Source organism: Narcine bancroftii, chromosome 3 (assembly GCF_036971445.1).
Source record: "Narcine bancroftii isolate sNarBan1 chromosome 3, sNarBan1.hap1, whole genome shotgun sequence".
Taxonomy (NCBI): Eukaryota; Metazoa; Chordata; class Chondrichthyes; order Torpediniformes; family Narcinidae; genus Narcine; species Narcine bancroftii.
In genome coordinates this window covers 88,247,309-88,270,712 of record NC_091471.1, presented here as the reverse complement: position 1 = coordinate 88,270,712, position 23,404 = coordinate 88,247,309, and the positions used below count along the sequence as shown (strand labels likewise).

General features: G+C 39.2%; 1 protein-coding gene and 1 long non-coding RNA gene across 8 annotated transcripts in view; one reads left to right on the top strand and one right to left on the bottom strand.

Moving 5' to 3' along the window:
• rnf180a (ring finger protein 180a) overlaps positions 1-23,404 on the bottom strand; it is a 131,180-nt gene that overhangs the window by 79,453 nt on the left and 28,323 nt on the right. The window lies entirely within an intron of this gene.
• The window catches only part of LOC138757340 (uncharacterized), a 46,461-nt gene continuing 27,904 nt past the window's right edge, over positions 4,848-23,404 (top strand). For 3 of the 4 annotated variants that reach the window (XR_011353518.1, XR_011353516.1, XR_011353517.1), the window contains exons 1-3: positions 4,848-5,055; positions 6,319-6,381; positions 11,073-11,375. This is a non-coding gene — a long non-coding RNA (uncharacterized lncRNA). The remainder of the gene's footprint in view (positions 5,056-6,318; positions 6,382-11,072; positions 11,376-23,404) is intronic. The other variant, XR_011353519.1, reaches the window with a different exon arrangement.

The window sequence follows — 23,404 nt, the reverse complement described above, 5'->3', positions numbered from 1 at the left end:
AGTAGCATAAGCCATGGGCCACGCATTTTTAAGGGCTCCTGCGTTTATGACAGCATTATGAATTATGAACTTAAACATTTTTGTTTTCATCTTCGTGCAGTGGCTATGAGAAACCACACTGTTAGTCTGTTAATAGCCCCGATTAAAGGTGACAATTGGCTAAAATTGCTAACCTTAAAGTAGCGATTTTAGCCTATTATCACCTTTAATCAGGGTTATTAACACAGACTATGGATGTGCTGTGTCTCACAGCCGCTACAGGCTGCACAATTTGCAAATAATCCTCACTTCATCCCCTCAGTCAGCTGGCTGCTTTTGCTCATTTACACGTTGGGGGAGCTGCACGCTGCAGATAGCGATGAGTCAAGCCGGAGATATTGAACGCCATTATGCCTCTGGAAGTGCAAAGCATAAAGCGAAGGAAGAAAAAGAAAGAAGAGACCATCTTGTGATATGAAAAACACATAAGTTGACAGAATATTTTGATGTTTATGGTGATGGTGCCATAATGGCTGAAGCTGGAAATATAGGAATAATTCATACCAGTGCAGCAGAAGGGATACAGCAACAGTCAGCATCCATTGAATGCGGAAGAACAAATGAAAAGAACAAGTTCTCTAATGATATTGGTGACTGGCCAAATAATGTAGGTGATTGTGAATATTGGCTAACCAAGGGAAGTGATGAATGTCAACGTGCTAATAGTGTCTTTTCTTCATTCATGACAATGAAAAGAAACCTCGGCCCTGTCAGAAGTTTTATTTCATACATGTTCACAAACCAACCAACAAGCAATATGCAAGAAATTGGTTATGCTATTTGGAAAGCAAAGGAAGCCTTTTCTTTGTCCCATACAAGGTTATGACTTCAGGATGTTCATCAAAGTTTACTGAAGGGGGGGGGGGGGCAGCTTAACGATTGGAAAAACGCAAGCAATCTATTAGGTCGACATGAATAGACAAACCTTAATTTCATTGTTGATGCACAAAAACAAAGATTTACATGTCGATTCCCAACGTGGAAGAAATTGAGACTGAGCAAAAGTACTGGGGCACACTTCTAGAGCAAAGAGTTGATGTTGTAAAGATTTTAGCAGAAGGAGGGCATTCATTTCTGGTAGAGATGAAACGGTTGGCTCTCCTCATAATCCACTGGTACGAATTGGGGTTTTTAGAATTACTAAGTTTGACCTTTTCCTGGCAGAGCATATAAATACTCATGCAAACAAAGGAAGGGGTCATAAATCATATTTATCTAAAGCAACATGTGAGGAGCTCATCAATCTGATGGGATCCAGCATACTGGATCACATTATCTGTGAAGTAATACAAGCATTATTCTGTTTCATTGGATTCTACTCCAGATATATCTAATGTGGACCAGCTGACTTTGACTGCACACTATGTTTTGCCATCTGGGCCGGTTGAAAGCTTTGTGAAGTTTTTGGATATAGAAGGTTGTAGTGCCAAACAGGTCGCTTAAAGTTTACTTGGTTTTTTAAAGAAAAATACCATTGATACAAAAGACTGCTGTGGTCAGAGTTATAGCAATGCCAGCAATGTGAATGGCAAGTATAGTGGCTTACTAGCACGAATTAAAGAGCTGAATGAGTTTGCGGATTACATTCCATGTTTTGCACATTCATTACATTTGGTTGGAAAATGTGCTGCTCAATGTTGTCAAGAAGCATTAATTTTTTGCTTTTACCTATCGGTGGTATCTCCATTCTGCTGCTCCAGCTGATGGTGGTGCTCATTTAACATTGTGAAAAGAATGTCTGATACCAGGTAGTCAGCTCATGCAGATGCAACAAAAGCATTTTTACACAGCTTTTCTGCAATAAAACATTGATAAATTTTCAAAAAACATTGATCAGAGGGCAGAGCATCGACAACAAGCTCGTGGACTACTTTCAACCATGATGATGTTGGAAACAGGAATAACGGTCATATTGTGGGATCAAGTATTACAGCATTTTCAAATGACCAGTGCTTCTTTGCAATCCTCTGGCCAAGACTTGAACACAGCTTGTGCACTCTATAACCCATTTCATACTTGTTTTCCACTAAATTGGCCATTCAGTGTCCTGGGATAGGAAAAGGGGCTTGGCATTTCATACTTGACCACTCCTGACTGGGACACAATGTTTTATTACTTGCAAGGATCCATCCCCAGGGTTAGGACTGCGCTACTTCTACCAGTGACATCATGATGCATCGAGTGATGGTGGACTTGCCCTAAATCCTGATCAATGTATTATAATCTTATATTTGAACAAAATTAATCATCCCTAATTATAACATAATTAAACTTTATGCACAGCATAGTATGAGCCCTTCAGCCCATTGTTGTTGTGCCAACCTATATAAATCTTTATAAGGGACTGTGGGAAAGTGCTAGCAATAAATAGCAATAGCAAACAATTTTTAAACAGGGTGGGAAAGATTGTAGCGCTATAGCATACAACTTACACGGTGTGGGAAAGTTTGTATCGCTATAGTACACAATTTATATAGCGTGGGAAAGTTGGTAGCACTATCATGTACAATTTATACAGGGTGGGGAAGTTGGTAGTACTATCACGTACAATTTATAAATTCCGATGGCGGACCTGCACTCCCAGAATGCTGTGCGGCAGAAAAAGGGCTGTATGCACAGCTGCATATATGGAGCACCCATGCAGGGGTTTCTCTGCTGCACAGCATTCTGGAAAGTCAAGTCTGCCATTGTTTTTTTCCCCACAGTCTTTATAAAATGTGCACTATCAACTTTCCCATGCCGTTTAAAAATTCTCCGCTGTTGCTTTCTATTGCCATTTATTGCTATTTATTTCCTCTCTCTGCTACTGTAACTTGTGCATGGCAAAGTTTATACGTTTATTTTAATCTTTTCTTCCTTCATGTTCCTGCACTCATGCAAAAAACTTGGATCATTTCAATGTCACAATGCAAATGTCTGTTTCACACTTGCATGTCTACAGCCACCAGGGATTGTGCTTGGGGTTGAGGCTGTCAATCCTTGGCATGAGATGACATCATCTGACACTGGCATTGAGCTGATTTTGTTTTCACACTAGATACTTTAAAGACCAATTGGCCTTTAATTCCTGGGATGATTTGCAAGTATGAAAGGGGCTTATGTATCCTTCCATATTCAAGCTATGTGGTCTACTTTATCAACAACAAATTCAAAGAGAACACAAGCAAAATTGCACATATGATGTTTTCAGTGGTTCCAGCATTCTTGATCCACTTGTTGAATCTCAAATACCTTCTCAGAAGTTTAAAAGTAGAACATTTCTTGCTATTATTGATAGCTTGCTTTCTGCCCTGTCAAAACACCAGAAAGTTTATCGAAAGTTGAATGGTGCATTTGGAGTCCTTCATCAGTTACAGTTGTTTGTACCTGAAGAGATTGTAAAGAAGTCATCAAATCATATCTGGAAAATCTGGAAGAAAGTCTTGGTGAAGAATTTGTGCAGTTTGCTGAACTGCTTAAAAGTGAGTGTGCTTCTCGGATTGGCAACAAACAAGACCTTGTAGAGTTACAGTTTTACCATTTGCTCACTGACAATTCTTTATCTTTGGGGTCTTGATTTCCAAATATTAAAATTGCCTGTGCATCTATTTGTCACTCATGGTTACCGACTACAGTGGAGAATGTTATTTTCAAAACTGAACCAAGGAGAACCACGGGTCAAAACACATTGAATAATCTCACTCTATTGAGCAATGATCATGAACTTCTGCATGAAATAGAGATTTCCCATATCATAAACAAATTTGCTCAGGCTAAACCTAGAAAATGTAACTTTTAATTGTAGTTTTGTTATTTTTGACTTTTGAAATTGATACCTACATCTAAGGACAGTACAATTCTGATTATCTGAAATGCTCAGGACCGGGCCTATTTCTCACAAACGGTTTTTTCAGAGAACGGATCATTTTTTAAAAACAGCCCAGTAGCAACAGAAAATCATTTGTAACAGTGTTTAAACAACACAAACAACAAGGCAAGGCTTTTTACTATTAAAATAGTGTTTAAAAATAATGCTAGCCACCTCAGATAAATGACACTTCCCCACTGAGGCCCTGCTCCTGCCCAGGAGCTTGAGATCCCCACTGTCTTCAGAAGCCCGAGGTCTGCTGCTGCTGCCACCGGGAACCTGAAGTCCGTTGCTGCTGCTTCTGGGAGCCTGACGGCCCCAGTCAGTTTGGCTCTGAAAATTTTTTGGATAAATAACGATTTCTGATTTGTTTCGGATATCCTCATTTATTCAGAATCTTTAAAAAAAATTGGATAACTGAGGATTTCGGAAAGTCCATTTTTGGATAATCGGAGTGGTACTGTAATACTATCAGTGTTATATAATGGCTGTTTGGGTTTGGGGGGGGTATTTTGGGAATTAAAATATGAAAACTTAAAGGGGTGGTAGTGAAAGTTATCCGCGCTGGCATCTGATTCTGATCAGGCAGCTTTGGGGGCGCTCGGGCAGATCACGGCGATGGCTCAATGCGGGACAAAAAGCCATCTTCGTTACCCATAACCCCTACACTTCTAGAAACGCTCTGCTACAGCCACTGTGCTAGGGAAACACAAAGCGGTTCCAGCTATGTGGGGGATTATGGGTAACAAAGATGGCCAATGATCTCACAATGAGCTAACTGCCGCCACCTTAAGTTAGTTCTGTTTTAACAAAATGTGTAAGTTTGAACAAGAGAGGGGAAGGTGGGGGGGGGGGGGGGGTCGTAATTTCAGTGTAAGTGCAGAATGTATAAGTAAGTCAACAGGGGGGAGGGGCAATTTCAGTGCTTGCCATAGGCACTATGTTCCCTAGATATGCCAGCTGGCACAATTTAGAACTCTTTAAAATAAAGGCCACAGGCTCTGCAATATCTTAATGATGAGATCATGTCATGTGATTTCAACACTCCAGAAAATACATTGTAATATTGCACCAAGAAATATCTGAGGTCAGAAATGCAGTAGCCTCTGGTCAGGGAGGTACTGTTTGTGTTGTATTATCTTTATCATGGGAGATACACAAAATCAGTGGTAAGTAAAAGTCACTTCAGCTGTCTCTTTGAAACATGGACAGTTTGACTGTGTCCATTTTCACATGGCCTCTTCATGTAACCCTTGCCAGGGTTTGTGCTTTTTCAGTCTCAAAAATAATTCACAACCACTCTAATTTCTGTCTGCTTCGCAACATTTTGTTGCTTGCTGGTGTTAATCCCTTTAGTTGCACAGACTTCAATTTTGCTGAACTCTTAACAATGTTAGTCCAAAGAACCAATCAATGCTTTCCTCTCTGGTCTCTTATCAACTCTAAATTATTGACTTCTGGATGGGTTCTTATTATTTGCCTTCCAATTATGCCAGAAGTATCTCATTGCGCTGTTACCTCTTTTTTCTCTCAAGACAATAGATTAAAACTTTTTCAATCTCCTCCTCCTAGCTATCAAAATGTTTTAAAAGCCATGTTTGAGATCATCCAACTAATACTTCTTTGTTTGATGTATTCAAGGGAATAACAAGAACAGATCCCTTAAGTTGATTATGCATTCAATAAAATCTCAGTTAAATATTTCCATCAACTTATTTTTTTATTTCTTGTAACAATTTTCTTTAATTGCACAGGAGCACATAATTTTATCAGCCTTAATTGTCGATCCGTTTCTTAGCACCCCTCTCAGAGAGATAACGTCAAATGTTCCCATTCCTCTGAATTTTCCTCTCATCTAATTTCTGTAGGACTATCTGTTTGAGATTATTTAGTTCGAAAAAACAATCTCTAAGCATTTACCCTATCAAGCAACCTTAAAGTGTTTAAAGGAGAGTGGGAAAGGGAGAAGTGGTAAGCGAGCAGGAGGCAGCTAAGAGTAAAGGCAGTGGGCAATAGCAGCAAGTTTCATAGCTGGCAGCAGCAGTGAGGGGAGAATAACCAAGGAGCCAGCTCGCCTCCAGAACCAGCAGCAGATTTGGAACTGTCCTCTTCAGGGGTGTCAAACTCAAATTCACGGAGGGCCAAAATTAAAACTTGGACTAAGTCGAGGGCCAAACTAAATATTTATTGAAAATTTTCAACAACATCTGCATGTTTTCTCTTCTTTCAATATATGTAATGTTAAACTTTTTCTTATTAAAATAAATGTTTAATAATAGTTTTGGTTAAACTCTTGCCAGAAGAAGCATTAACAAATGAGAAAATATAAAATAAAGTTTGCTGTAAAACCAGACTTCTTTTCATCTCCTCCACCTTCTGGAGTTTTTGCTTCTCGTTCAGATCCTTATACCTGTCCTGGTGTTTCGTTTCAGAGTGTCGTCGTATGTTATATTCTTTAACTACAGACACGCTGGCTCCACACACAAGACAAACAGGTTTGTCTTTTAAAATGATGAACATATAGTCTGCCTCCCACCTGTCTTGAAAGGTCCTGTTTTCTGTCTTTGGTTTGGCCATTTTTCGTAAGGGGTTTATTACATGTGAGTTGGGCGACAGGTCACAGATGCTGATGAAAGTAAAGAGAGGAGGTGGGGGCGATTAGCGGGCTGATGCCAACGCATTTGCAAAGCATTCTGGGATTTGTAGTATTAGCTGTGCATGCGCTATACTGGCACGGCGGCCAGCGGGCCAGCTCTAATACATATTTGATATGATCTTGCTGGCCAAATATAATTATATCACGGGCCAAATTTGGCCTGTGGGCCTGAGTTTGACATGTGTGGTCCTCTTGATTTCAGAAATTCTAGCAGAGGAGGCAGCTGATTGATAAGCAGAAATAAACTGGAAATTTCTCTGCTTTTATAGTTTTCGAGTTAAATATAAGGTCCTTTGATTGCATGGGGAAGTGTTGGGAGTAAAATAAGGTCCAGCATGATTCCTCTGCTTTAATTTAGTTTAAAGTAATTAAAGGGAAGCCTTTGCAAAATTCTGTTGGGCTCTATAGGACTCAGAGACCTCTCCACTGTCCCTAACAACCATGTGTGCAGGAAGTGGATCCAGCAGCAATTACAGTAATCACATGACATCGTTAAACCTCTGGATGGATCCTTAATGCTGAGAATTATGGGGACAGTATATTTAGGGGCGTGGCTATGCTGCACAGGAAAGGAATGGATGACAGTAAGGCACAGTAGAAAGCAGCTGGCAGCACAGGAATCTCCTGCTCATCATACTAACAGATAATCCATTTTATATATTATTGGCAGCTATGACAACTCAGGGGAAGAGAGCAACTGCCATGTTTGTGACATCATGGGTGGCGTTGCTGCTCTGAGGAGAGGGAAAAGGGAAGGGCTAGCATGATCAGGGGAGCTTGAAACAGTCTGCCAGTTTCATCCTCAAAAGAATACAGATTTATATTAAAAAAAATGCATCATTTAGCAGTTAAAAGCACTCTCTTTCTTATCAACTTATTGTGTTTTCTTAGCAAATAAGTGACATTTGGTCTATTTGTCGGAAATGCATTTTGGAAATAATTAAGATTCAGATTAATTACGTATTTGTATCGACTATGTTTCATTTTGTCTTGACTATTATTTAGAATATATTAATTATTTTACCAGATCACATGGTTTCAAATTATTTATTATATCTTTGTAATACAAAGTTAAATTTCACAGCTGGTTAGTCAAATACATAATGTTAACATGAGTATTCCAAGTCTGGATCATGGTTAAGGTGCTCGCTTTTATAAGAAATGGTTTATGTGATTCTAACAGTTGATTTACAGATTCTCTGATGCTTTGTCGAGATGCAGGGAATAATCAAGCAATAAAGCTAGTCCAAAAGTATTTCAAATATGGCGATCCACGTTTAGGAATTCAGGATCCAGTCACATAGTGATTAAATTATTATATTTATGTATGCATTGTATTTACTAATTCTTTATAATTTAACGTATACTATTGTAGTTGTTTTATTTTTCTTAATGAAGTACCTGGTGCAGATGGTGACAGGTAAAATAGATGGGGGAGAGCCAGTGGATGTGGTGTACCTGGACTTCCAAAAGGCCTTCGATAAGATCCTGCATAAACGACTGGCTTCCAAAATCAAGGCTCATGGGATTGGGGGCAAAGTATTGATGTGGATTGAGAACTGGCTGGCAGGTAGAAGACAGAGAGTTGGGATAAATGGCTCGTTTTCTGAGTGGCAGGCGGTGACCAGTGGGGTACCACAGGGATCTGTACTGGGACCCCAGCTGTTCACAATTTACATTAATGATCCGGATGAGGGGATTGGATGTAATATCTCCAAATTTGCAGATGACACTAAGCTAGGAGGGGTTGTGTGCACGGAAGAGGGGGTCAGGAAGCTCCAGTGTGATTTGGATAAATTGAGGGACTGGGCAGGTACATGGTAAATGCACTACAATGTGGATAAATGTGAGGTTATCCACTTTGGTAATACAAACCAGAGGGCAGATTACTATTTGAATGGCAATAGATTAAGAGATGGGGGAGTGCAGAGAGACCTAAGGGTACTTGTACATCAGTCTCTGAAGATGAGCATGCAGGTACAGCATGCAGTTAAAAAGGCAAATGGTATGTTGGCCTTCATATCAAGAGGGTTTGAGTATAGGAACAAGGATATCTTACTGCAGCTGTACAGGGCCTTGGTGAGACCACACCTGGAGTATTGTGTGCAGTTTTGGTCACCTTATCTAAGGAAGGATGTTCTTGCAATGGAGGGAGTGCAGAGGTGATTCACCAGGCTGATACCTGGAATGGCAGGAATGACTTATGAGGAAAGATTGCGCAAATTGGGATTGTACTCGCTGGAGTTTAGAAGATTGAGAGGGGATCTCATAGAGACATATAAAATTCTGGCAGGACTGGACAGAATGGATGCAGATGGGATGTTTCCAATGATGGGAAAATCCAGAACCCGGGGCCATGGTTTGAGGATAATAGGCAAACTATTTAGGACCGAGATGAGGAGAAATTTCTTTACCCAGAGGGTGGTGAATCTGTGGAATTCATTGCCACAGAGGGCAGTAGAGGCAGGTTCATTAAATCTATTTAAGAGGGAATTAGATATATTTCTTCAGTATAAGGGTATTAAAGGTTATGGAGAGAAGGCGGGGACGGGGTACTGAACTTTAAGATCAGCCATGATCTCGTTGAATGGCGGAGCAGGCTCGAAGGGTCGAATGACCTACACCTGCTCCTATCTTCTATGTTTCTATGTTTAAATAAGAATTTCAGTGTATATGTACATTGGACAATGTATATGACAATAAACTCATTATCAAATTACTGAACTGGTGAATTTCTCAACTGGCTGCACCTCAGTTCACGGCCACTTTGAATATAATGGCAACCCGCAAAACTCAGAGGAGGGTGGTTTGCCTGGAGTAGGTGGCAGTCTTCTGTTTCATTGAGACACTTACTGCAGTTTAAATGCCTTCCACACACAAGTAGATCAGGGGTGAGAGGGAAGAGAAATGCCAACAGCATGAAATGTACACATTCAGACATCACATAGCTCAGCAGTACTGGAGCTGGAGAGTACAAACAGCTCCAATGTCAACAGGAATCCTACAAAAAGGGGGCTGTGTATTTTTAGCTTTGTTGCTTGATTATTCCCTGCATCTAGACAAAGCATTAGAGAACAGTAAATCATCTGTTAGAATCACATAAACCATTTCTTACAAAAACGAGCACCGTAACCATGATCCAGACTTAGAATACTCATGTTAACATAATGTATTTGACTAACCAGCTGTGAATTAACATTTCAGAAAATAACATTCCAAAACAGACCTAAAGAATTCCCCTCCATCCAAACCCTTCTCTAAGATGGTGCCAATCAATATTAAGAAAGTTAAAATCACCTATTAGAACAACCTTATTATTTTTGCACCTCTCTAGAATCGGTCTCCCTACCTGCTCCATGATGTATCGGTTACTATTAAGTAGTTTCCAATATACAACTTTTCCATGTTCCTGACTTCCACCCCTACTGATTCAATCCCTTCACTACTTCCCACTCACTTTTCTGCAGCCATGATAGTATCCCTCTATAGCAATGCCACTTCCCCATCTCTCTTACCCCCCCACCCTGTCCTTATTGAAACATCTAAAGCCCAGCACATTCAGTTGCCAGTCCTGCCCTGAGACTGCCAAGTCTCTGTAAAGGCTACAACATCGTAGTTGCACATACTGACCAACACCCCGAGTTCATCTGGTCTATTCCTAATACTCCTAGCATTAAAGTATACACATTTTATTCATCAAGACCATGATACATCTTCGACTCAATGTCACTCTCCAGGTTGGGGCCCAGATCCCTTAATTCTTTCATGTCCGAAAATCTATTGATCTTTGTTCTGAATGAGATCTTTGTGTCTGAGATTCCACAAAGCTGTTGGGAAGAGAATTCCGATGGTTACCAACCTCTGAGTTTAAATAAAACAATCTTTCCTCATCTCAGTGCCAGAAATCTTGCTCCTTAAGAAATAAAAAAAATAGGAGCAGGAACAAGCCATCTGCCCTGTTGAGCTAGCTCCACCATTGTCTGATCTGACCATGGAGTCAATGCCACTTATCCAGCAGTTCCCCATAATCATTCATTCTTCTTCTATTCAAAAATATATCTGCGTCTTAACTATATATTATGTTCATCTCTGGAACAAGTTGAGTGAATCTTCATTGCACTCTCACTGAGGTAAGGAGACCAACAACACACACAAACAGTCCAGCTGTAATATCACTAAGGCCCTGTACAAATGCAATACTTCCTTCCTCTTGTATTAAAAGATTCTCTCATAATAAAGGATATCAGAACAAAAATGCTTTAAAATATTTATTTTATTCTACAGGATCAAAACTTTCATGCATTAAGATTGAACATAAAATGCTCACTTGTATTTTTCTTCTTTCATTTACTATCCTGCATTTTAATAGTAGCTTTTTTTTTAAATCCAGAAGGCTAGAAATGATCTGCTTCTTTTAATCTTTTCTGATGGAGCCATGGAATAATTTGATTGCTTTTCTCCTATCTACATTATTCGTCGTGGCTACTCCTTGTAGTCTATGATAATGGCCTTCATTCCATTGATCCACAGAGTGAAGACACCTGCCTATGCGTGTATTTGTTTAATGTATACTTGATATAGCACTCCAAGAAGCACACGATATTTTACAAATCAACCAATTAATTCCAATGGCATGAAAACCACGACAATTGGAGCTGATGGATTTGTTGCAGCCTTCGTCTCCCTTCACAGTCGTTGAGTTCAGAGTAACTTCATCTGCCTGTTCCACCGTTGGCCTGTTTTTCAACAGGGACCTTACCCTTACCACCGTGGGTGACCCTCCCAGGAGCGTAGCATCATTCTCGGGAACGCAAGCTTCTCCATCACGACAAGGTGACAATCCACAGAGAAATCTACATTATTATTAGTTTGACGATAAATAATCAAAAAAAGTGCGTGGGCTGTCTCGCAGCATGTGGCTTCTTCATAGTATTTCTAAAGCTTGAAGCAGGGTACAAAAATGGTACACAGCACTGCAGGGATCAACACACAATTAAAGCCTGGCTTTTTTAAACTAACCACATATTTAGATAATGCACTTCATTGTGCAATGGTTCACATTGTGCTGCAAAAGTTTAGCAAACTTACACTGACATACAATAATGTCATCATTCATATGCCACTAATAGAAAAAAAAATCTTACTGTATAGATTCATACAAGTCCAAGTATAACTGGTCAAATTAACCAGAATTATAGGTTTCCTTTATCTGTTGATTTTCTCTCCTTCCCTTTTTCTTTTGAAAGTATGGTTCAGGGGGTAAAGTAGGAAAATTTACCTTTCATTCAACATCAGTAATACCGATTATCTGGCTTCATACAAAATAGTTTCTGTGATGTTTCAGTCCCCAAACCACCAGCTGTTTGCTATATTACAACAGTAATTACATTGAATACACCAATTGCTGTAGACTGCTGAGGTTGGGAAAGCAAATATTGCTTTGCTTTTGATGAAGCTGCTTCACATCAAATTGGATATACCTGATTTATGATTACTGAAATCATGGAATTACAAAATACAACACTTGTCGAGTCATTCTGACACTCAGATCTGTGCTAGTTTAAAAAAAATCATCCATTCTAATCCTATTTTCCATAATGATGTCTGTTGACCTGCAGATTACAGCTTTTAATGCCTACATGTGACCATTTTTAAATGCAGCAGTGTTTTTTTTTTGTTTCCATCACCCTTCCAGGCAGTAGGTTCCACATCATTACTACCTTATCAGTGCATGTATTATCACACAAAAAGTGGCCACTTGATTCATGCCATCTCACAGCAATATTCTAGGTAGAGCTCAGAAATAAGAAAGGTTTCATCGCCATGATGGGGTTACACTACAAGCCTGCAAATAGCCAACAGGAGATGGAGGAACAGATATACAGGCAGATGATGGAGATGAAAAAAACATGAGTAGTTGTAATTGGTGACTTTAATTTCTTCAGTATTAATGATGACTGCCTTAGTGCCAGAGGCTTAGAAGGGGCAGATTTTCTTAGGTGCACCCAAGAGGTCTTCTTCAAATAGTTTACAGATAATCCGATCAGGGAAGATGGCATGCCAGACCTTGTATTGGGAAATGAACCTGGAAGATGATCAGAGTTTCAAGAGGAGAACGTTTTGGGAACAGCTATAAGAAGATTTCAGATTTATTGACAGACTCCATATATGACATCACATACAACCCTGAGATATTTTTTCCTGCGGTTGAGGCAGAATTCAATTTTGATTTCAGATTTATTGCCAGAGTACATACATGACATCACATACAACCCTACATTTATTTTTCTCCCTGGGAAAGGCAGAACTACCACTTATTGGTAGTGTAAAAAAATGTACACAGTGTATACATATAAACAAAGAAATGTAAACAAACAGCAATGTAGAGAGAAAAAAATCAATGAAGTGCAAAAAATGTTTTTGGTTCAATAATATCAAAGATCCCTCTTGAACTGGTGTAATCTCCTGACATGACCTCACTGCTGGCTTCTGTTAGAAGTTTATCTCTTCCAAAAGTTTATGAGTTAATATGATTCCGAATTGTCTGCTGACCACAAGCAAAAGCCTGCTTTGTTTAAACAGATGCCATCAGAGTTTCTATTCTAACAACGTAGGAAAGCAAGCAAAGAATCTTTTGTTTAATTAGATGTCCTCCTTGAGCAACCCCATTGTCCTAGATATTTCAATGAACAAACACTTCTGGTTCTATTAGGTTGTTTACCAGACTTTGCAACTCCGAAAATGGCTTCTCTGAGTGTAATTATGTGTCTGTAAGTGTGGCCCTGAATCCAACCCACAAAATAACTTCATTAAGAAATATACCTTATACTATATACCCAAAGATTAATATTAGCACAAATTCATCACATCACCTTGCAACAAAGAAAACACTTATCTTTTTAAAGATCAAATTTTTAAACTGCAACCTACCATTTATCTGGTAGATTTTACATTCTCATGTTATACAATATAATCCAAACAAATATTGCAGAAAGAACATGCAAAGTCAACATCTTGAAAGGCAATCAGCTATTACATTATCTTGGCATTTAATAGGAGTTATCATTAAATCATATTCTTGCAAAATTAAACTCCAATTTAATAAATGTCTTTTTATGTTTCATTTGACTCAAAAACACTAATGGATTGTGATCAGTGTAAACCATAATCGATCCCATAGCATTGTAAATGTAAACCTCAAAATTTTGCAAAGCCCATACAAGGAACAATAATTATTTTTCAATAGTAGAATAATTATTTTGTTGTTGATTGAATTTATTAAATATGTAAGTCACTGGATGTTCAATATTATCACAGTCATTTTGTTTTGGAATTGAACAGCTCTGTTTCACTTCATCATTAGCATCTACTGCTGAAGAAAATGGATTTCCAAAGTTAGGTGATTTAAGCACAGGCTTGTGACATAAAATGGCTTTCAGTTTGTCAAATGCTTCCTGACAAATGTTTGTCCTAATAAACTTTTTCACCATTTTTTTTTGAAAAAAGGTTAGTCAAAGGTATGGCGATCTCAGCAAAGGTTTTTTTTAAGAACCACAGTGTCACCATATTTCTTTATCTAGATTAAAATATATTCCTCATCTCCCCTCTAATCCTTCTTCAAATTACTTTGTGTCTCCTGCTTTATGGTAACTCACTTATTAAAGTGCTGTCTATCCACTCACAATTTTATGTGTCAATTACATCAGTTCTGATTAAGGATATTCAACCCAAGATGCTGCCGAGTTTTTTCAGCTTCTGTTTTTATTTCAGACTTCCTGCATCTGCAGCTCTTAAGCATTTAAAAATTTTAGTCTCCTTAATGAAATCTTCCCTCTTTTGATGTGTAGAAAACAAACCCAATCTTACTTTACCAAGCACAATGGAGTGATCCTAAGATTCCAATTGCCTGCCAGCTGCAATTTATCTGTGGTCTCTTGCATTAAAGTCCAAATCAAGCTTCAGGATCAATATTTCAGATTCTATCTGAGCACACTGCCACCTTCCATTCTCAATCGTGAATTCTCCAGCTTGAAGTAGTTCATTCTTTCTTTCAGTCTTTATCAGAACTGGTGATTTCTGGTAATCATCGACCTCTGATGTTGGCTCAGTATTTTTCTCTCAATTAGTATAGTCCAGCCTACTGGAAATATCCTAATCCTTGCTATTAATGATGCATAACAGAGAGAAAGAAGCATAATCTAATTCTAACTGCTACATTATCCCACTTGATCTCACACTATCAAAAACACTTCCTGTTTTCTATATATCTCTCACCACCTACTCTGACGAAGGGTTCAGACCTAAAATTTTAACTCTGCTTTTCCTACCACAGATGCTGCCTTTTAGCTGAGTGGGTGTTTGCAGCATTTAGTTTTTAACCCCAGTCTAGCTGGACTCTACTCAGAATCATTTTAGACTTGTAGATCACATCTGTGATGGCACTATCTTCAGCATACCATTGTAAAATTTCAAAAATCAGTACCCAGCTTCCAGTTAGTAAGTAATATGTAACATAACTTAGAGCATGGATCAGTCTGTGGAATTACAATGTGGCCATGATGCAGGAACCAGGATTTTCATGTTTTAAAAGGGATGAGATAGGAGGGAAAAGAGTGAGGGGAGCATTATTCATCAGGGATAGTATGACAGCTGCAGAAATGGAGGACGTTGTGGAGGAATTGTCTACTGAGTCAGTGTGGGTTAAAGTCAGAAGCAAGAAGGGAGAGATCACTGTATTGGTGTAGTCTATAGGCCCACAAATAGCCCTCAGGACATTAAGGAGCAGGTAAGTAGGCAGACTTTGGAAAGGTTCAGAAATAACAGGGTTATGGGAGAATTCATCTTCTCTATTATATAACCATATAACAATTACAGCACGGAAACAGGCCATATTGGCCCTTCTAGCCTGCATCGATTTAAGTGAAACTCCACTAGTTCCACCTACCTGTTCCCTGCCCATAACCCTCCAACCCCCTCCATACCCATGTACTCATCCAATCTCCTCTTAAATGACAGAAATGACCCTGCTGTAACTACCTCTTCTGGAAGGTCATTCCACTCAGCCATCACTCTCCGAGTGAAGAATCTTCCTCTTATGTTACTTCTAAAGTTTTGACCCCAACCCTTAACTTATGACCCCTCATTCCAATCTCCCCTACCCTCAAGGAGAAGAGCCTATTCACATCTACTCTATCTATTCCCCTCAATTTTATATTAATCTATCAAATCCCCTCTCAACCTTCTACGCTCCAATGAATAAAGACCTAGTCTACTCAATCTTTCTCCATATTCTAGATACTGCAATCCAGGCAACACTTTAGTTCATCTTCTCTGCATCCTCTCGACTTTATTGATATCCTTCCTATAATTTGGAGATCAGAACTGCACACAATATTCCAAACTTAGCCTCACCAATGCCTTGAACAGTCTAAACATCACCTCCCAGCTCCTATATTCTATGCTATGATTTATAAAGGCCAGCATACCAAAAGCCTTCTTCACCACCCTATCTACATGAGACTCCACCTTCAAAGTACGCTGAACTGTTATTCCAAGATCTCTCTGTTCCTCTGTATTCCTCAAATCCCTCCCCTTCACTGCATATGCCATATTTTGGTTATTCTTCCCAAAATGAAGCATTTCACACTTATCTGTATTAAACTCAATCTGCCACCTTTCAGCCCACTCTTCTAAGCAGTCCAAATCCTTCTGCAGTCCATGAAATCCCCATCCCCATATTTACTCACCCAATTTACCACCCCAACATTAATGTAAATGAAGGACAATAAAAGACCCAAAACCAATCCTTGAGGCACACCGCTCATCACTGACCTCCATCCTGACAGACAGTTGTCCACCATGACTCTCTGGTGCCTATCTTCTAGCCACCGTTGAACCCATTTGACTACCTCAACATCTATCCCTAGTGACTGAACCTTCCTCACCAACCTTCCTTGTGTAACTTTATCGAAAGCCTTACTGAAATCCAAATTGACCATGTCTACTGCTCTACCTTCATCAAACCTTTCTATTCATTTCCTCAAAAAATTAAGAAAGATTGGTCAAACATTACCTACCCATCACAAACCCATGTTTGGTGTCCCTGATCAATCCCTGCCCCTCTAGATATTTATACATATTATCCCTAAGAATACCTTCCATAAGTTTACCCACCACCGATGTCAAACTTACTGGCTGATAATTGCTGGGCCTACACCTTGAGCCCTTTTTAAACAGCAGAACCACGTTTGCACCACTCTCTCCTTCAGTGACTGTTGAAAAATCACCATCAGAACCTCCGCTATTTTCTCCCTGACTTGCTTCAAGGTCCTGGGGAAAATCCCGTCAGGACCCAGAGACTTATTGACTGGCATTTCTTTACTGCAAGAGGACAGATGGAGCAGAATTTGTCAGGTGTGTCCAAGAAGGATTCCTGTCACATTATGTGGACAAGCTAACTGGAAGAGAGCCCATACGGGTTATAGTACTGGATAATGAATCCAGTCAGCTGACAAATTTCTCAGTGTAAAATCATGTTGATGATAATGACCACAACATTATGAGCAAGGATATGAGTAGATAAAATGGTAAAGTGTTTCATGGGGCCATGAATAATGGGATTGGGCAGGAACTGGGAAGAACAAATCGGGAACAGATGTTCTCAGGGAAAAGCACATCAGACAGATAGGGTGGACAACCAGTGCCTGTTTTCCATGGCAGAAATAGCAAACATCAAAGGACATGAGGACAAGGTGAAGGGAGGGAAGTTTAGGGGAGACATCAGGGTAAGTTTTTTTTAAAAAATGCAGAGAGTTGTGGGTACCTGGAATGCCTTGCCAGGGATGGTGGTGGAGCCTGAAATTTTAGGGGCATTTAAGAGACTCCTAGACAAGGCACAAAGATGGAAGAAAAATGGAGGGTTATGGGGTAGGGAGGGTTTTATATATATATTTTTTTAAATAAAAGGAATATATGGGTCCACACAACATCGAGGGCCAAAGGGCCTGTACTGTGGTGTAGCGTTCTATATGACTGGAACTGTGTACAGGTTTCTACCAGTTGTCTAGCTAGTGAATTAAATAGGTCTGGCACAACACTCATATGCTTTGCATTGGCTAATAAATGCAAAATCATCAATAAACTGAGCTGCCTGCAAGAATTTATGAACATAAATTTCTATATTTTCCTGTTCCTTCGCACTGCTTAATATCCTATGCAACTCTGTCTTGTTTGCCCTCCCAAATATACGACTTCACATTTCTCTGGTTTGAATTCCTTTTGCCATTCTTGCATCCAACTAACCAGTCAATTGATATTTTCCCCACACTCTACAACTTTCTGGTTCTGACAAAATATCTTTCTCCTTCCACAAATGATACCTGCCTTGCTGAGTGTTTCTAGCTTTTTTCTGTTACTTTTTTTCAGATTTTCAGCATCTGGACTCTTTTTGGATTTTCTTGAATAATTTTCTTCCTCACTAACAACAGCATTATCCATTTTGTTATCAACTCAAACTTCTGAATCTTGGTCCCTGCAAAGACTGTTAAATATAAAAAGCAAGGGGATAAGCATTAATTCCCACAGAATTCCTATAAGCTCACCCCACCACTTACTGAAACTCTGGTCACTATAACCTATTTTCTCTCACTCAGTTAATTTTTAAATAAATCTTGCAACTTTCCCTTGAATCCTATGAGAGTCATTTCAATGTGGCCCTTTGCCCAAACAGATCCATAGCAAGTGCCATTTCCCTAGCTCTTCACTCAGCCCTCGAACACCTGGATGCCAACTACACATTGGACTTCTGTTCATTGCCTTGCCTTCAATACCACAGTCCCAAGCAAACTCCCTTCCAAAATTTGGGATTTAGGGCTCAGGTACCCCTCTGCAATTAGATTCTTGTCTTGCTGACTAATAGACCGCAATCATTGAAGATGGGTAATAACATCACCTCCACGATCACCCTCAGTACTGGCTCTACTCAAGAATGCGTACTCAATCTGCTACTCTACCTTTTCTACATCAACAAATGTTCAGTTAATATTGTTCAAATGGCATCTTCAGATTTATCAACTGAGATAATCATCAACTTCAGGAGAGAGGACAATGCCCTACCTCTGTCCCCATTAATGGCACTGAAGTTGAAAGAAAAGACAGCATTAAGCTCTTAGGAATAAGTATCTCTCTTGACCTAACCTGGGACAAGCACATCAATGCAACATTCAAGAAAGCACAAAAAGGACTCTACTTTCTTCAAACTCTAAGGAAGTTTGGCCATCTCTCCCTTCTCCCTCAACGACTTCAACAGGTGCATCAACAAAAGAACACTTACTGGATGCACCACAGTATGCTCTGCTCAAGATTGGAAGAAACTACAGAAGGTCGTGAATGCAGCTCAGAACAAAAATTACAAACCCCTCCATGGACTCCATCTACATCTCCTGCTGCCTAAGAAAGGCAGCCAACATACTGAAAGACCCATCATACCCCAGATCTTGCTTGGTGCTAATTACCGTCTTTTTCATTGTAATGAAAGGATTACAATGTAATTTCATTGTGATCAATTAATCTGTAAATTGTGCTCGATACAAGGTCACATCTAATTGTCAGTCTGTTAGCAGAAGAGTCCTTCTCTCTGTATTAGGTGTTTTGTGACAAATAAACTTAAATAAGCTTAAATTTATTGCATCCTCATGCTCTGCAACAGCTCTTGTGCTGCTATTTTTTACAGTTTTATGAATATTAAGAGTTGACTTGCAAGCCCACTTACAGAAGAACCCTTCTCATTGTACCAGGTATGTGACAATAAACTTGAAACACGAGTTTCCACTTGTACATTGTGTAAATAAAATAATACAGCCCAACTAATTTACATAAAATTTAACTATTGTGCTTTAAAACAAATTGTCAAAACTTTTATGTGGTATATTACATAGAAAACTCCATCACCTCTCATGAAATTCAATAACATCACTATCACTTCATACGATCCAGAAGCCTAAACTGACCAGTTAGATTACTATCCTGGTTAAAGTATCAGCTCCTAGGATCATTGAATTGATTTTCATTGGGCAGCATGATGGCTGCTGCTTCACAGCTCTAAGGATGTGGGTTCAATCTCAGATTTACGCGTTCTCCTAAAATAATGCAAGTTTCTGCTGGGTGTTCCAGTTTTATCCCTTATTTCAAAGATGTGCTGGCACAGTTCTTTGGTAACTGTAAGCTTTCCCTAGCATTGGCAAGTGCTTACAGAATCAAGGGGAAGTTGATTGGCAAGTGAGAATGTTTCCAATTTCAATACAGCTAATTCTTATTTCTCATTACTGTTACAACATGCCTACTGAATTGCATTCTCTGATATACATTGTAGCACTTAAAAATCATGTCTCTGCAAAGTAAACAACCTTTAACACACTGCAAGTATATGCTTCACTTTGCAAGTGATTAATTTCATTTGTTTACAGGTAAAGTGTCACTTGACAAGGCTGTTGTTAATGCTCACTCCTAGTTGTTCTGAAAAGTTGGTAGCTAGTCTTGAAATGGTGCAGTCCTTCCAATGAAATCTCCCCCACTGTGTCGTCTGACTATTTCACGATATAAATCCAGTGATGAAGGGATGCTCACTATTTCTAAGTCAAGATAGTGTGCAACTTGGAAGTGGTTCAAATCTTCATTTTTCTGTTTTTTTCGCTTCATCTTAAGGTTCACCACAAGAATTCCATGTGTGTCAGCAGATCCACCCTCAACTAGATGTCTCAGAAATGAGCTATCCGAATTCCTGGAGAACTTTAGGAAGGCAGCTAAATGCTTACTCCAATCTGTCAGAACAACACTGGAAATCTCACTGTGATGCCCTTTCCCATCAGAAGAAATTTATTACCGTATTATTTACTTCACATTCTTTGTCTCTCTTCCCGAGTCAGCATTCAAAATTCCAGGATATTTTTTTATGACTAGAAATTACTTGAAAAAAATTATAAAGATACTAAATGCACCACTAATTATTAAATGAAATGTAATGGAATTTTAATTTTTCACTCAGTCAAAATAGGACTTTTTTTCCCCCCACAATACTTTCATCTTGATTTCATAAGTTTTGAAATCAGTAAAACAAAGAAGCCTACTCAACCATTAAGTTAATGTTGGCTTGTAGCAAAACAAACCATGCAGTTCTACTTCCCCACTCTCTTTCTACAGCCCTTTGGGCCACAATGTCTAGCCAACACTGATGCCAATTTAAACTGCAAACCTGTCTACACATGTGCTACAAGGGGATGAGGTGGAAGCACTTTTTGACAGAATATGGGCCAAAGGGCCTGTTCCTGCGCTATACTTTCAAAGCTGTTAAGGCCACAACTAAAGCATTGTGTCCAATTCTGGTTACCATATTTTAGATAGGATGCTAAGGCCTTTTAGAATTAGAATTATTGGATTGCATCCAGGATTTGGAATTTTACATGCCTCTCATAATTTAATATTCTATCATTTGTCCCTCAGCCTCCAATGCTCAAGAGAAAACAATCCATAGCTAACAGGCAACATACTGGAGCATCCCTTCTGCATCCTCTCAAAGCCTTCACATCCTTCCTCCAAATACTCCAAATATAGTCTTACCAAAATTTTAATAGAGCTGCAAAAAGACTTCCCTATTTTAATACTCAACACCCTGAATGATCATTTACACTTGATCTCCCAAATTGCAACAGCTTCATACTTGTCTAGATTAAACTCCATCCACCATTTTTCATCCACATTTCCAAATGATCCACATCAACATTCCTCACTATCTACAAGAGGTTGCAGTACTGATTCTTGTGGATCACTGTTGGTCACAGAAGTCCAGACAGAATAACACCCCTTCACCACTATCCTCTGCCTTCTATTGGCAAGCCAATTTTGAAACCAATCCACTAAGTTTCTATGGATTCACTGTGCCTTTATTTTGTGGATCTGCCTACCTTGAGAGACCTTGTCAAAAGCTTTACTAAAATCCACATATATAACATCCACTCCCCTAGCCCCATCAATTATGTTTATCACCACCTCAAATAACTAAATCAACTTTGAGACATGACATCTTTGCACAAAGGCCTGCTGACTTTCCTATTAAGCATTTTCTTTTCCATTTGCAATTTGATCCAATCCCGAAGAATCTTATCAGAGAATTTCCCTACATGAGGCTCACCAGTCCCTCTTGCCTCAGTCTTCTGACACTTAGAGGAAACAAATATCTAAAAAGGAAACAAAAAACAAAGCCCTGGAAATCTCTCTTGCACCCCTCAATAAATTGAGATAGGTCCCATCAGGTGCCGTTATTGTTTTATGAAGGTTTTTCATTATACAGTGTTCTCCATAGTATTTGGGATAAAGACACTTATTTTTTCCTTTATTTGCCCGTGTTCCACGGTTTTAAATTTATAATCAAACAATTCACATGTTACAAAAGTCTACATTCTGGATTTTATTTAAGGTTATTTGTGTGCATTTTGGCTTGATCATTACAGCACATTTTAATGCATAGTTCCCTATTTCAGACACCATAATATTTGGGACATTTGACTTTACAGCTTCATACTTGTCTAGATTAAACTCCATCTGCCATTTTTCATCCATATTTCCAAATGATCCACATCAACATTCCTCACTATCTACAAGAGGTTGCAGTACTGAATCTTGTGGATCACTGTTGGTCACAGAAGTCCAGACAGAATAACACCCCTTCACCACTATCCTCTGCCTTCCACTGGCAAGCCAATTTTGAAACCAATCCACTAAATTTCTATGGATTCACTGTGCCTTTATTTTGTGGATCTGCCTATCATGAGTATGTGAGTATGGAGGTATGTTTAATTGCTCCATTGGTGCAGATATAACAGAGCTAGACTTGCTTCTAAGCTTTTAGTCACCTTTGGAGTCCATAGCTTTTCAACATGAGGATCAGAGTTGTGCCAATGAATGTCAAAGAAGCCATTATGAGGTTGAAAAACTATAATGAAATAGTAAAAGATATCACCCAAATCTTAGGATGACCAAAATCAACAGTTTGAAACATCATTAAGAAGAGTGTTCTGGTGAGCTCAGTAACTGCAATGGAGATGGTGGACCCAAGGAAGACCTCCACTGCTGACGACAGAAGAATTCTCATCATAAGGAAAAATCCCCAAACGCATGTCCAACAGTTCTGAAACACTCTTCAGGAGGCAGGACTTCACAAACAGAAATACAGAGGCTACACTACAAGCAAACCACTGGTTAGCCACAGAAACAGGATGGCCAGAATACAGTTTGTCAAGAAGTATTTAAAAAAAGTCTGCAGAATTCTGGAATAAGGTCTTGTGGACAGATGAGACCAAGATTAACTTGTATCAGAGTGATGGCATGGAGGCAGAAAGCAGCTGCCCAAAATCCAAAGCATACTGCCTTTGCCATGGTTTGTACCTCAGTGAAGCCTCTGTATTTCTGTTCATGACATCTTCTGCAGACAGTAGTTATTGACACATCCACACTTGCCCCCTGAAAAAATGTTTCGGTTGGACAGGCATTTGGCGATTTTTCTTCCTTGTGATGAGAGTTCTTCTGTCATCAGCAGTGGAGATCTTCCTTGGAATACCTGTCCCTTTGCAATTACTAAGCTCACCAGAACACTCTCTCTTCTTAATGAGGTTTCAAATTGTTTGATTTTGGTCATCCTGAGGTTTGACTGATGTCTCTTACTGTTTTATTCTGGTTTTCCAGCCTCATAATTGCTTCTTTCACTTTTATTGGCACAACTCTGGTCCTCATGTTGAAAAATGGCAACTACGGACTCCAAAGGTGATCAAAAGCTTAGAAGCAAGTACTTGAGTACTCACAAACACCTGTAA